Here is a 13,287-nt window from a genome sequence, read left to right as displayed (position 1 = left end):
AATTTGAGAAGACATGATTTTTTTTCAAAGTTTAATTCCTTTTACGAGTCTACCATCGCAGACATATTTAGAAGGATCTTGCGCTTTAAAGCTCTAATTTTAAATTCCGACCAGATCCTGTGAAATTGGGGGGAGTTAGAGGGGGGGAAACGTGAAATTCATGACTCAGAGCTCTTATTTTAAATCCTGACCGGCATTAAGTCCCTAATTTTCCTTTTAAATCAATCTATTGATTCATAGAATTTTGCTAGAGCTCATACCATATGATCGCTTGGCTCTTAGCTCTTCTTGCCCCGTCACAAGTGCCATATGAGCTCTTAGCTCTTGTTTTTATTTATCCAGCAACTAAAATTTTCCCACCAAATGGCAAGTTTAGATTTAGAATGGACAAAACAAATGATCCATATTTTGTAAGCCAATCGGAAGCATGGGTGCTTCGTCAAATAGGAACAGGGGCAGATCCAGGGGGCAGGAGGGGCCTTAACAGGCCCCTTAACTTGGCTCTTAGCTCTTCTTGCCCCGTCACAAGTGCCATATGAGCTCTTAGCTCTTGTTTTTATTTATCCAGCAACTAAAATTTGTTAAATTTTAACAAATTTAACTCCTTGTGCCGGAAGGCCAAATTCCTGTATTATTCCAAAAGGTTCTTGGATTGTGAGAAAGATGTTCAAAAAACCCGGCAAGAGATCAATTCTGTCCTGTAAGGTTCTTTTCCAGCTCCTTCTATCCCTCCAAATCTTGCAGTTGGTGATGTAGTTGTTGAGGGTGTTCCATCTGTTCAAGAACCGTGTACATAATATTTTGCCAACATTGAAAAACTACCGCGTCTTCAGTTAGGTTTTCACAGTCACAACCAGATTACAAATCTTATCTTGGTTTGCCTTGCCTCAAATTGATTGTGTTGTATACTGCTTCTGATTTTAAAGTGGCCAGGATTGTAAATAGCTTGAAAGGTTCTTCGTCATCTGACCCTGAATGCATTCCAACTGAGCCAGCTGAGTCCATTCTTCCTTCAATTATTTCGCCATTCACGGAGATTATAAATCTTCATTTTGAAAACGGGACTTTTCTCAATTCTCTTAAGCGATTTAGAGTAATTGTTTTATGTAAAGGCGGACAACGAAATAATGTGGCTAATTATCGCCCTTTGCTTGGGTTTCTTAAAATCTCTTAATGTTTGAGACTTTCAATTATTGTTGTGTGTTTTTGTTTTGTGTGTGTTGTGTGTATTGTTGTGAGTTTTTAATTATGTGTGTGTGTGTTTGTGTGTGTGTTGTGTGTGCATGAGTTGAGTCTTCGAAAGGTTGAAATGCGTTATATTGAAAATATCTTTTTTTTTACTATTTGTTTCATTTTTGTGTTCTTCCCTCTTTTTTTCTCTGGTTATAGAGCCTCGCAGGGGAGTCTATGTTAAATTGTTTTTGTGGTGTGGTAAGGTAAGGTGTGGTAAGGTTTTGTGGTTTTTGTGGTTAAATTGTTTTTGTGTTTTGTGGTTTTGTGGTTTTTGTGGTAAGTTTTTTGAGTAAATAAACTAATTGATTGATTGAACTCTAGATTTCAAGAATAAATTATCTTCATTACTTTTCTGGTGCTGGAAAGATAAGATAAGCAATCATAAAGAAATTCAAGATTAATAATTAGTTTATTGGTATTGACAATCTCTACGTCTTTGTTTAGGTAATTTTCACAGGTATGGGACTCAAAGACACTAGTCGTTTTTGTATTGCTTGACAATTTGTCTTCACTAGATTCTAATAAAAAAAAAAGTTTATTCAAATGAAAATAAGGAGCCGAACAGAAATTATTACGTATATGTAGGCGGTTGCCACCTCCTCAACACCTCACTCTTTTTGCTAAACATTGTATTACTTTCAAAAAAGCGCCTTATTGAATGGCCCTTGAGTTTCAGAAGTAATTCTTAAAGTGTTGGGAAAAATTCAAACTTTAGCTTAAAGAACGAGGTGTTGAGGAGGGGCAACCCCCTGCATATACATAATAATTTTTGTTCGTTTTAAGTTTTAATGTTACTTCTTACTTTCAGTTTAAATGTTGCTCTTAATTTATGACTGTTTTTTAAATAATTCCAGGAAATCTGGCCCCACATGCACGGAAAAACCCCCTCCCTATGAAAATATCCTCTTGACAATTCAATCTCTTTGAAAATTTACGGCAGACAATTACTTTGAACCGCTCCGCGCGTAAAATTGAAACGGATAAGAAAAAGCAAGACATATCAAAGAATTTTGTATAAGAATTTTGGCAAATTCCAGCAGTGTATAATTCCCCCTAACAAGTTCACTCCCTGTAAACTTCTCTACCCATGGAAAATTACCCCTTGGAAAAAAACAGTAGAAAATTTCTCATTGCTCCCACCCGAAAATATATGCATGCATCCCAATAACAAATACTATGCCTAAACAATGGACAAATTTTATAGCTTAACGACCTTTTGCCTGGGGCTTTGACTGGTTTGTGTTATATCCATAGGTATAGTTATTGGCCCAATAACTATACCTATGGATATAACACAAACCCGTCGTTCAGCTACGATGAACAAAATGGCTATCTTGAAATTTTGATCAGACTGTTTTGGGAAAAAAGGAGCGGATGAGGGGGCCTTATTGCCCTCCCATTTTTTGGTCACTTACAAAGGGTACTATAATTATTAGTGTCCGTTCAAATGAGCACTTAAAAACAAATAATTAAACACCTTTGTTCGTTCTTTCTTCTGGCAAAAAAAAATACAAAATTCCACATTTTTGCAGATAGGAGCTGGAAATCTATACAGTAGGATTCTCTGATAAGATAATTGATCTGATCTGATGGTATGAAAATCACTTGAATTTTATGGGATGGTTCCCTCTTTTTTCAAAAATCTGGGAACTTTTCTTAGGCTCGTAACTTTTGATGGATAAAGCTACACTTAATTAAACTATATGTTAGAGATCAGCATAAAAATCCAATTCTTTTGAAATATCTATTGGTATCAAAGTTCTGTTTTTTTAGAGTTTTGATTAATATTGAACTGGGTTCAGTATCTTACTTACAGTTCAGTATCACGAGCTGTATTTTTTGTAGAATTTGTGGTAGTGATTTTTTGAAGAATCAACCAATCCAGGAGAATTACTGATGTCATTACGCGAAACACAAGGTACGGTTTGCGAATTTACAATGTCAATTTGTACGTTCACTTCAAGTTGATTATAACTGGAAATAGTTGAGTTTTCTTCATTAGAAGCAAGGTGGGAATAAACCTGGGCACCGGTAGAGGGCATTGTCTCCTGGAAATTTGGGAGCATAAAGTAATTATGAGGAAACCAAAGGAAAGAGAGCGGAATAGGGAAAATCCATGGACAAAATGTGTGTTCCCCATTATTGGCTGCGTTCAAATAGATTTTGATCCTTAATAAAGAAAATATTCGTTCTAGTTTGTGACTGAATGACCCTTTTATAGTTTTCCACAAACACTTTTTCTATATGATTTGGTTGGAACAAAAAAAAATTCTTCGTAGTAATTAATGGTAAGTAAATAACGATCCTTGTCAATAACGAAAGTATAAGAGCCTAACTATTGATAACGTTAAAACAAAGAATCAGCTTTTTATGGTAATCCTAAATATGTATTTGATTATTAGTAATTAGTGCAAGTCACTAGAAAGTCTGTATAATTATAGAAAACTTCTTAATAAGGGACAATTTGATTAAAAATATGGCTTCAACTTTTGCTTGTATTTCAAGAGTACCCATAAGGTGATTTATAAAGTCGCTATAATTAGAAATATTTCCCATGAACAGAATGCTGCTTCTTAAAACGAACAGAAATTATTACATTTATGAAGGGGATTGTCCCCTCCTCAACACCTTGCTCTTCACGCTACAGTTTTTCAGGACTTTAAAAAAAAGTTATTTATTGTTTTAATTAAAGAACCGTTGTCTTTCGCTAGTCATTTTTAAAGAATTTGTAAAACATTTAAACTTTAGCGTAAAGAGCAAAGTGTTGAAAATGGGGGTAACCACCCTCATATACCTAAGAATTTCTGTTCGTTCTAAGTTTTAATGTTGCTCCTTACTTTAAGTTGAATTTTTTTTTTAATTTAATTTCGAATCGCTTTTAAATAACGCCAGAATATCCGGCTTCACCTCCATGGGAAAATCTCCCTCCCCATAGAAATATCTTCTGGATAATTCAATCCTGACGAAAATTTACCCCGGACAATTACCCTTAAAATCTACACGCGTAAAATTAAATTGGTACAGAGAAAGCAAGACATATAAAGAAACTTTGTATTGGAATTCTCTTAATTCACCCAGTGTAAAATTTCCCATGAAATTTCACCCTCTGAAAACTTCCCTCTCCATGGAAAATTATCCCCATGCAAAATCCTCCTAGCAGAAAATTCTTTCTTCCTACCCACCCGAAAAATGTATGCATACACCCCAATAACAAAAACTATAAGTAAACAACACTCAAATTTGTTAACTTAAAAAGACATACTTATATTATATAACTTATATATTTGGAACCAACATAAAAAGCCAATTCTTTTTATGTATGTATTGGTATCAAAATTCCGTTTTATTGTTTTGGTTACTATTGAGCCGGTCGCTCCTTACTTGCAGTTTGTTACCACGAACTGTTTGATTACTCATCAAAATCAAAACGAAGATCACTGAAATATTGATTGTTTTTTTATGCATTTTAACTAAAGTAAGGAGCAAGGTTAAAATTTAAAATAAATTGAAATTACTCTGTATATAAGGGGGACTGCCCCCTTCTCTACAATGCTCATTAAGCAAATGTTTTCTAGTGCTTTAAATTTTTTTTTCCAATTGCAAATTTTCTTTAAAATGCTGGAAAAAAGCCAGACTTCACAATAAATAGTAAGGAGCTAAAGAGGAGACAGTCCCCTTTACATAAAAAATAATCTGTTCAAATAGGTCTCAAATCTGTTACTTGTTTTAATGGAAAGCTCTTTTATTATTCAATTTTTGATTGTTTTCTTAATCACACCCAGGACTAACCAAGATATAATTTGAGGTGTCGGCCCCTTAAAACCCTGGTTAATTACTTTTAAAATTTGTAAATCAGTAATTGTACGTTGACTAGTACCATCCTACGTTTAAATTTATTATTTAAATTCTGGATAAATTTGAATGAACTTAAATTATTGGGGATGAATACTAATTTTGGTACAAAGGCCTTGTTATTATTACTACTGAAGAATTCGGTTGGATGAAAAAGAGTATTATTGTTAGTATGGATAGAAATTCTGTGAAACTTTTGATTTTCTACATAATTGAAGCCATAACAAACTCAGAAATAGGATTTTCTTATCGATAAATACATTACATGTATTTGTGTAAATACATTGAATTACTTCATATAAATAGTGAAAGAAAAATATTACCATTTAAACTCCTGAAAACTAAGCTAAAAGCAGCATTTGCCACCCAAAAAAATTTCCTGACGGGGCTGATGATGACCTGCCTTGCCTTTTCCACCTTTGTGCTGGTAGATAGGGAAATATAATACTCTAGCTGTATAGAGGAATATATTAATTAATTTCAACTCCCCCTACCTCTTTTAACATTTATCTGAAGCCTCTTGAAGAGTAAGCGGTTTGTCCATTAAAATGCACTTTTTTCCAATCTACCCTATCCCCACCTAAACAATGACACTCCCACCCCCATTATAGCTGATCCACAATTACAGATTACCAAATGTAGGATAAATTTATTACAAATAAAGCGACTCAAATTTGTTGAATCCGGTACTGCCATCGTGTGGCATTACTTCTTTTATAACTGGGAAGTCTAAAATACAGTAATTGATATTTTTAAATCAACTAGCTTCTCAGAATTTTAAATTGATTCCAAATTCGTTCCCTTTGGCATAAATTTGTAGTTTGGTGCCCTAAAATGGCAGAAAACATAACCTTCCCCTAGCCCAACCTGTATGGTCTCTTAAAAAGAACTTTAAATTTGCGTTTGAATAGGCTCTCTCTCAATTATCTTAGACCATCGGTTTGATCACTCCTGGTAAAAAGTAAAACAAATAAATATGCATCGACCATGTTTTTTTTATCTGAAAAGCAATACAAAAATTCACATTTTGAAGATTGGAGCTTGAAACCTTTACGTTAGGATTTTCTGATATGGTGTATCTAACAAAGGGATTTTCAATAAGATCGCTTGCTTTTTGGGGGGTGTTTCTTCTTTTTTCAAATTCAGGCAATTTTTTTCAGATTATTAGTTTCGGGTGGTTAACAATAAACGGCAAGTATTTTATACACTTAGAATCAGCATAAAAAGCCAATACTGTCGGTTTAGCAATTGTCATGAGAATTCCATTTATATTTTTGGTGAATATTGGCCCAAGCTACTTTTTACTTCCAGTTTTTATCACAAACTATTTGACCAGGTTTTCCTGTGACATTTCTTTTTTTAGCCTGTTCATTGTATTTAGTTCAATAGGATAATAAAAAAAGAGGGTCAATTTGAGAGCTGTGTAATAAGTTTGAATTATGTTTTCCTTTCTCTATTCAATTTTTTTTTAATGTCTGAATATATAAGATATTTAAGTTCGAATTCGATTGGAAATTGAAATGGCTAGTGCCCTTTTTAATAGTCAAAAGTGACTGGAGGGCAACTATCCCCCTCCCAACCCCACTCTTTTCCAAACACATCCAATCAAAATTATGAGCTATGCTTTTTGTTCAACGTAGTCTAAAGGTTCAGAAATAATGAATTTTAGGATGACAATACTCCGACAGTCCTCAGGGTAAGGGTTGTAAGTTATGACAAAGGCCGTATTTGGTTCATATAAAAAAAGTAATCATATAAATTTCTGAGAGGGCTCATTTGGTTTCCGGGCAGAAGTTTTAGCACCCGATTCCAGATTCAGAGTGATCGTGGGTTGACACCACCCCACACCTAGTAATTCCCGATTTGCATCTGATAGAAATTTTGAGCAGGCGTTTTGTTGCCTTAGCAACCTCAAAAAGAGATCATTTGATTGGAAAATGAAAGGGCAAGGTCCCTTTTCAATAGTTGAAAGGGATAGTAGCGTAACTAACCCCCTCCTGCGAACAGGATTTCCCCCAAAACGTCGAAATTTTGAGATAGTGATTTATTCAGCGTAATTGAAAGGTCCGAAAATTATGTCTTTGAGGATGACACTCCCCACCTCCAGAGTCCTAAGGGCAAGGGCTGTAAATTATGGCTTGGGGGCATATAATGTATATATAGAAAGAGTGATCGTATAAACTTCGAAGAGGGTTCATTGGACTGGTAATCAGAAAGTCTAGTGCACTTTTTAAGATTCAAAGTGTTCAGAGGGTGGATACCCCCCAAATCTCGTATTTTCCCGAAATACATTAGATAGGAATTTTCAGATGGCCATTTGTTGTCATAAAAACTTCGAAAAGGGTTCATTTGATTAGAAGTTTAAAGAGCAAGTGCCATTTTCAATAGTTGACAGTGATTGGAGGACAACTAACCTCCCTCCCACGCCCACCATTTCCCCACAAACATCTAATCAAATTTTGAGATAGCCTTTTTATTCAACGTAGTTTGAAAGTTCCAAAAATCATGAGAATGTCTTTGAGGATGACAACCCCGAAGCACCAGGACAAGGGTTATAACTTGTGCCCTAGGGGCATTTAAGGTATGTATAGAAAGGTTGATTGGATAAACTTAGAAGCGAGCTCATTGGATTGGTACTCAAAAGTTCTATTGCCGTTTTTAAGATACAGAGTTATTTACTCGAAAGTTCTATTGTCGTTTTTATGGCACTTGATATTAACCAAGTGACAAATAGTGATAGCAAATTCTGTCGGTCTGTCTGTCTGTCTGTTTGTCCCGGTTTTGCTACTTCAGGCACTTCCAGGCAAGCTAGGACGATAAAACTTGGCAGGTGTATCAGTGACCAGACCAGATTAAATTAGTTTTCCGAATTAATCATCTAGGGGGAATGGGGGGGGGGGTTAATTTGGAAAAATAGAAAAAATGAAGTATTTTTAACTTACGAACAGGTGATGGGATCTTCATGAAATTTAAAGTTTGGAAAGATATTGTGTTTCAAAGCTCTTATTTTAAATCCCGACTGGATCTGGTGACATTGGGGGGGAATTTAGGGGGGACCTAAAATCTTGGAAAACGCTTAGTGGAGGGATAGGGATGAAACTTGGTGGGAAAAATAAGCACAAGTCCTAGATACGTGATTGACATAACCGGAACGGATCCGCTCTCTTTGGGGGAGTTAGGGGGGGGGGGGTAATTCTGAACAAATTAGAAAATTGAGGTATTTTGAACTTACAAAGGAGTGGTTGGATCTTAATGAAATTTGAAGTTTGGAAGGATATTGTGTCTCAGAGCTCTTATTTTAAATTCCGACTGGATCCGGTCACATTGGGGGGAATTAAGGGGGGAACCTAAAATCTTGGAAAACGCTCAGAGTGGAGAGATCGGGATGAAACTTGGTGGGAAAAATAAGAACAAGCCCTAGATACGTGGTTGACATAACCGGGACTGATCCGCCCTCTTTGGGGGAGTGGGTGGGGAGGAATAATTCTGAAAAATTAAAAAAATGAGGTATTTTTAACTTACGAAGGAGTGAACGGATCTAAATGAAATTTGATTTTTGGAAGGATAACATGTCTCAGAGCTCTTATATCAAATTTCAACCTTTTCCGGTGAAGGGGAATTCTGGGGGGAGGGGCGGAACCTAAACTCTTTGAAAATCCTTAGAGTGGAGGGATCGGGATGAAACTTGGTTGGAAAAATAATCACAAGTCCTAGATACGGGATTGACATAACCGGAATGGATCTGCTCTCTTTGGGGGAGTTTGGGGACTTAATAAAATTTCATATTTAGAAGGACCTCGAAATTCAGATCTCTTATTTTTCATCCCGACTGGGTTTAGTTTCATTAGGGAGGGAGGGGGGGGCGAAAATCTTGAAAAACGCTTAAAGCGGAGAGATCAGGATGAAACTTGGTGGAAAGAATAATCACAAGTCCAAGATAGGTGACTGACATAACTGGAATAGATCCGCTCTCTTTGGCGGAGTTGGGGGGGAGTAATTGGGAAAAATTAGAAAAAATGAGGTATTTGTAACTTACGAACGGGTGATCAGATCTTAATGAAATTTGATATCTAGAAGGATCTTGTGCTTTAAAATTCTCGTTTTGAATCCTTACTTGATCCGGGGTTCATTGAAGGGAGTTGGAGGGGGAAGCCGAAATTCTTGGAAAACGTGAAATTGAGGTATGTTACGAATGAGTGATCGGATCTCAATGAAACTTGATATATAGAAGAATCTTATGTCTCAGATGCTTCATTTTCAATTCAAAATTGGATCCGGGGACATAGAGGGTTGGAGGGGGAAACAGAAATATTGGAAACCAGAAATCTTGGAAAACGCTTAGAGTGGAGATATCAGGATGAAACTTGATGGGAATAATAAGCACAAGTTATTGATACAAGATTGACATTGACATACGAGATTGACAATTGATACAGATCCGTTCTCTTTGGGGGAGCTGGGGGTTGTTAATTTGGAGAAGTTAGAAAAATTGAGGTATTTTTAACTTAAGAATGGGTGACGGGATCTTAATGAAATTTAATATTTAGAAGGAAGTCATGTCTCAGAGCTCTTATTTCAAATCCCGACCACATCTGTTGACATTTGGGGGAGCTGGAGGGGAAAACCAGAAATTTTGGAAAATGCTTATAAATGTTGTAGATACGTGACTGATGTAACCGGACTAGATCCACTCTCTTTGAGGGAGTTAGATGGTGGGGTTCAGCGCTTTGGCGAGTTTGGTGCTTCTAGACGTGCCAGGACGATAAAAATTTGTAGGTGTGTCAGTTAGCTGTACAAATTGACTTGATAAAGTCGTTTTCCCCGATTCGAACATCGGGAGGGGGGCTGAAGGGAGAGGAAATATTAGAAAAATTGAGGTATCTTTAACTTGTGAGTGGGTGATCGGATCTTAATGAATATTGATATTTAGAAGGAACTCGTGACTCAGAGCTCTTATCTCAAATCCTGACCGGCATTAAGCCTTTGATTTTCCTTTTAAAGCAATCTATTGATTCTTAAAATTTCGCTAGAACTCATACCATATGAGCTCTTGGCTCTTGGCTCTTCAGATCTCGTCACAAGTGCCATGTGAGCTCTTAGCTCTTGTTAAGATACAGAGTTATCTTAGGCTGGATAACCCCCCTCCTCCACCATGTATTTTCCCGAAATAAATCTGATATAAATTTTGATATGGATATTTGTTATCGTAGAAACAGATTGGATACTGAAAGGGATAGTGCCCTTTTTAATAGTCGGAAGTGTTTTGAGGGCAACTAACCCACCTCCCTATCCTATATTTCTCGAAACACATCAAATCAAAATTTTGAGATAGCTATTTTTTCCAACGTAATTAAAAGGATCAAAATTTTATGTCTTTTAGGATGACATCTCCCTCCCTCACAGCCCTCGAGGCAAGGACTGTAAAATATAGCCTAGGGGTATATAAGGTTTAAATAGAAAGGGTCAACGTATGAGCTTCAGGGGGGGGGTCATTGGATTGCTAATCAGAAGTTCTAGAACTCTTTTTAGATTAAGAGTGATCGGAGGCTAGATACCTCCCAAGCCTCGCATTTTCTCGAAATGCATCTGATAGAAGATTTAAGATGGCTATTTGTTGTAGTAGAAACTTCAAAAAGAGCTCATTAGATTGAAAATTAGAAGGTCTGGTGCCGTTTCAATGGGCAAGAGTGATTTGAGGGCAACTAATCCTCTTCCCACGCCCATCATCTTTACTAACATGCCCGATCAATATTTTGGGAAAGCCATTTTGTTACACGTGATTAAAAGATCCTGAAAATATGTCTTTGAGGATGATCACCCCCTCCCTTATATCCGTCAGGGCAAGGGTTGTAAGTTATGAACTGGGTAATATAAGGTCTGTATAGAAAGGGTGATGTTATAAACTTCAGAAGGGGCTCACTGGATTTGTAATCAGAAGTTCCAGTGTCCTTTTCCAGAAGTTCCAGAGCGATTGGAAGGTACCCCCTTCTTACACCACGAATTTTCCTAAAATGCATCTGATTGAAAGTTTGAGATGACAATCCACCCTCCCCTACGCCCATTAGTTCCCAAAATACATTTAATTAAATTTTACTATAGCTATTTTGTTCAGCGTAGTTGAGAGGTCTGAAAACTATGTTTTTGACAACCCCCTTATCTTCTCTAGACCAGAACATAATTTTGAATTTACAGAAAAAAATGGCTGTGTGTTGTCAATTAGTATACATATGCTAATATATATTCCTTGAAGTTTAAATCATAAATCATACAATAAATAACTGAGTTAAACTAAAAAGGAAAAAAAGTTAAAATAAGCAGGGCGGAAAACCCCCATGCCTTCTCAAGACCAGAACGTAATTTGCACTTTACTGAAAAGATAATATATTTAAAATTTTTTCACTTTGTTTTTACTTGTTTGAGATTTTTTTTATTACATTAATGAAGGGGGAAATCCTCCCCATTCCGCTTCAATTACAACGCGAGTGTCTGGTACCCTTGTTAAGAGTATTGGAGGGCGAGCAAGCCTGTTAATTTTTCAAACACATCCAGTCAAAATTTTGAGACAACCACTTTTTCAGAATAGTCGAATGGTCCAGCGGCAATGTCTTTTGGAATATTAAGCATATCAAACCCCCCCCCCCCCTACTATGCAATCGGCCCATCTTGCTTTACAGCTAAACAGCTGAGCGAATTTTCTTACAATGCAAATGAGTAAAAACAGTGTAAATATACCCAGGTTGTCAAAAAGCATATAATATTAAGTTATGTTTTTCAGGTCAACTTCAGAAGGTATGAAATTAATTTGAAACTACCATTTGTCTCAGGATCAATATCAATAAATAAATGTTACGTTTAACTGTCAAAATTTAACTGTTCTACCTGGCAATGGCAATCGCTTGATCCTCTCAGTTATTTGTTTTTATTTCCAAAGTCATTAATAGAGGGTTCGGAACAGTTTGTGCGTTGATTTCCTAAAAACTTGCAGTTTATAAATGGTGCTTTGTTGATACCAATGCAATAAACTGCAACGAAAGCTGACTGATGTAGCGTGGATGTAGCTGGTAACAAAACTCTTAAAGAACTTGTACTTGTGTTTCGAAATTTAATGTATGTCTAGCAGTGTATTTAGATTCGTTGGAATCTGGTATTTTACCCCATCTTTATTTTCCGAAGAAAATTGTCCTTTAATATTTAGACATTAGAAAATTCAATTGGAAAACTCAGTCAGATACAGCTTATCAGAAGCAGCAAGCAATTCTAATAGTATGATCTGAAGGGGATACTTACGATCTTGCCTTAAGTCAAACAGTTCGTGGTAACGAACTGTAGTAAGGAGTGACCCGGCTCAATAGTAACCAAAACTCTAAAAAATGGATACCGATTTTGATACCAATACCTACATCAAAAGAATTGCATTTTAATGCTGATTTTAAATATATAAATTTTACCAAGTTTATTCTTACCCATCAAAAGTTACGAGCCTGAGAAAATTTGCCTTATTTTAGAAAATAGGGGGAAACCCCTATTTCACACCCAAAATCACACCATCAGATTCAGCGTATCAGAGAACCCTATTGTAGAAGTTTCAAGCTCCTATCGACAAAAATGTGGAATTTTGTATTTTTTGCCAGAAGGCAGATGCGCGGATGTGTGTTTATTTGTTTGTTTGTTTTTTGTTTTGTTTTTTGTTCCAAGGGGTGATCGTATCGATACAGTGGTCCTAGAATGTTGTGACAGGGCTCACTCTAACGGAAATTGAAAGTTCTAGTGCCTTTTTTAAGTGACCAAAAAATTGGAGGGTACCAGGCCCCCTCCCACGCTAATTTTTTTCCCAAAGTCAACGGATCAAAATTCTGAGATAGCCAATTTATTCAACATAGTCGAAAAACCTTATAACTATGTCTTTGGGGACCACTTACTCCCTCACAGTCCCCGTGGGAGGGGCTACAAGTTACAAACTTTGACCAGTGCTTACATATTGTAATGGTTATTGGAAAGTGTACAGACGTTTTCAGGGGGATTTTTTGTTTGGGGGGAGGAGTTGAGAAGAGGGGGATATGTTTGGGGAGCTTTCCATCGAGGAATTTGTCATGGGGAACAAAATTTTCATGAAGGGAGTGCAGGACTTTCTTGCATTATTTAAAAAAAAAAAACACAATGAACAAATAATTATGAAAATGTTTTTTCAACTGGAAGTATGGA

Source organism: Artemia franciscana, chromosome 19, assembly GCF_032884065.1.
Source record: "Artemia franciscana chromosome 19, ASM3288406v1, whole genome shotgun sequence".
Classification (NCBI taxonomy): Eukaryota; Metazoa; Arthropoda; class Branchiopoda; order Anostraca; family Artemiidae; genus Artemia; species Artemia franciscana.
Note: the sequence above shows the minus strand (reverse complement) of the source record.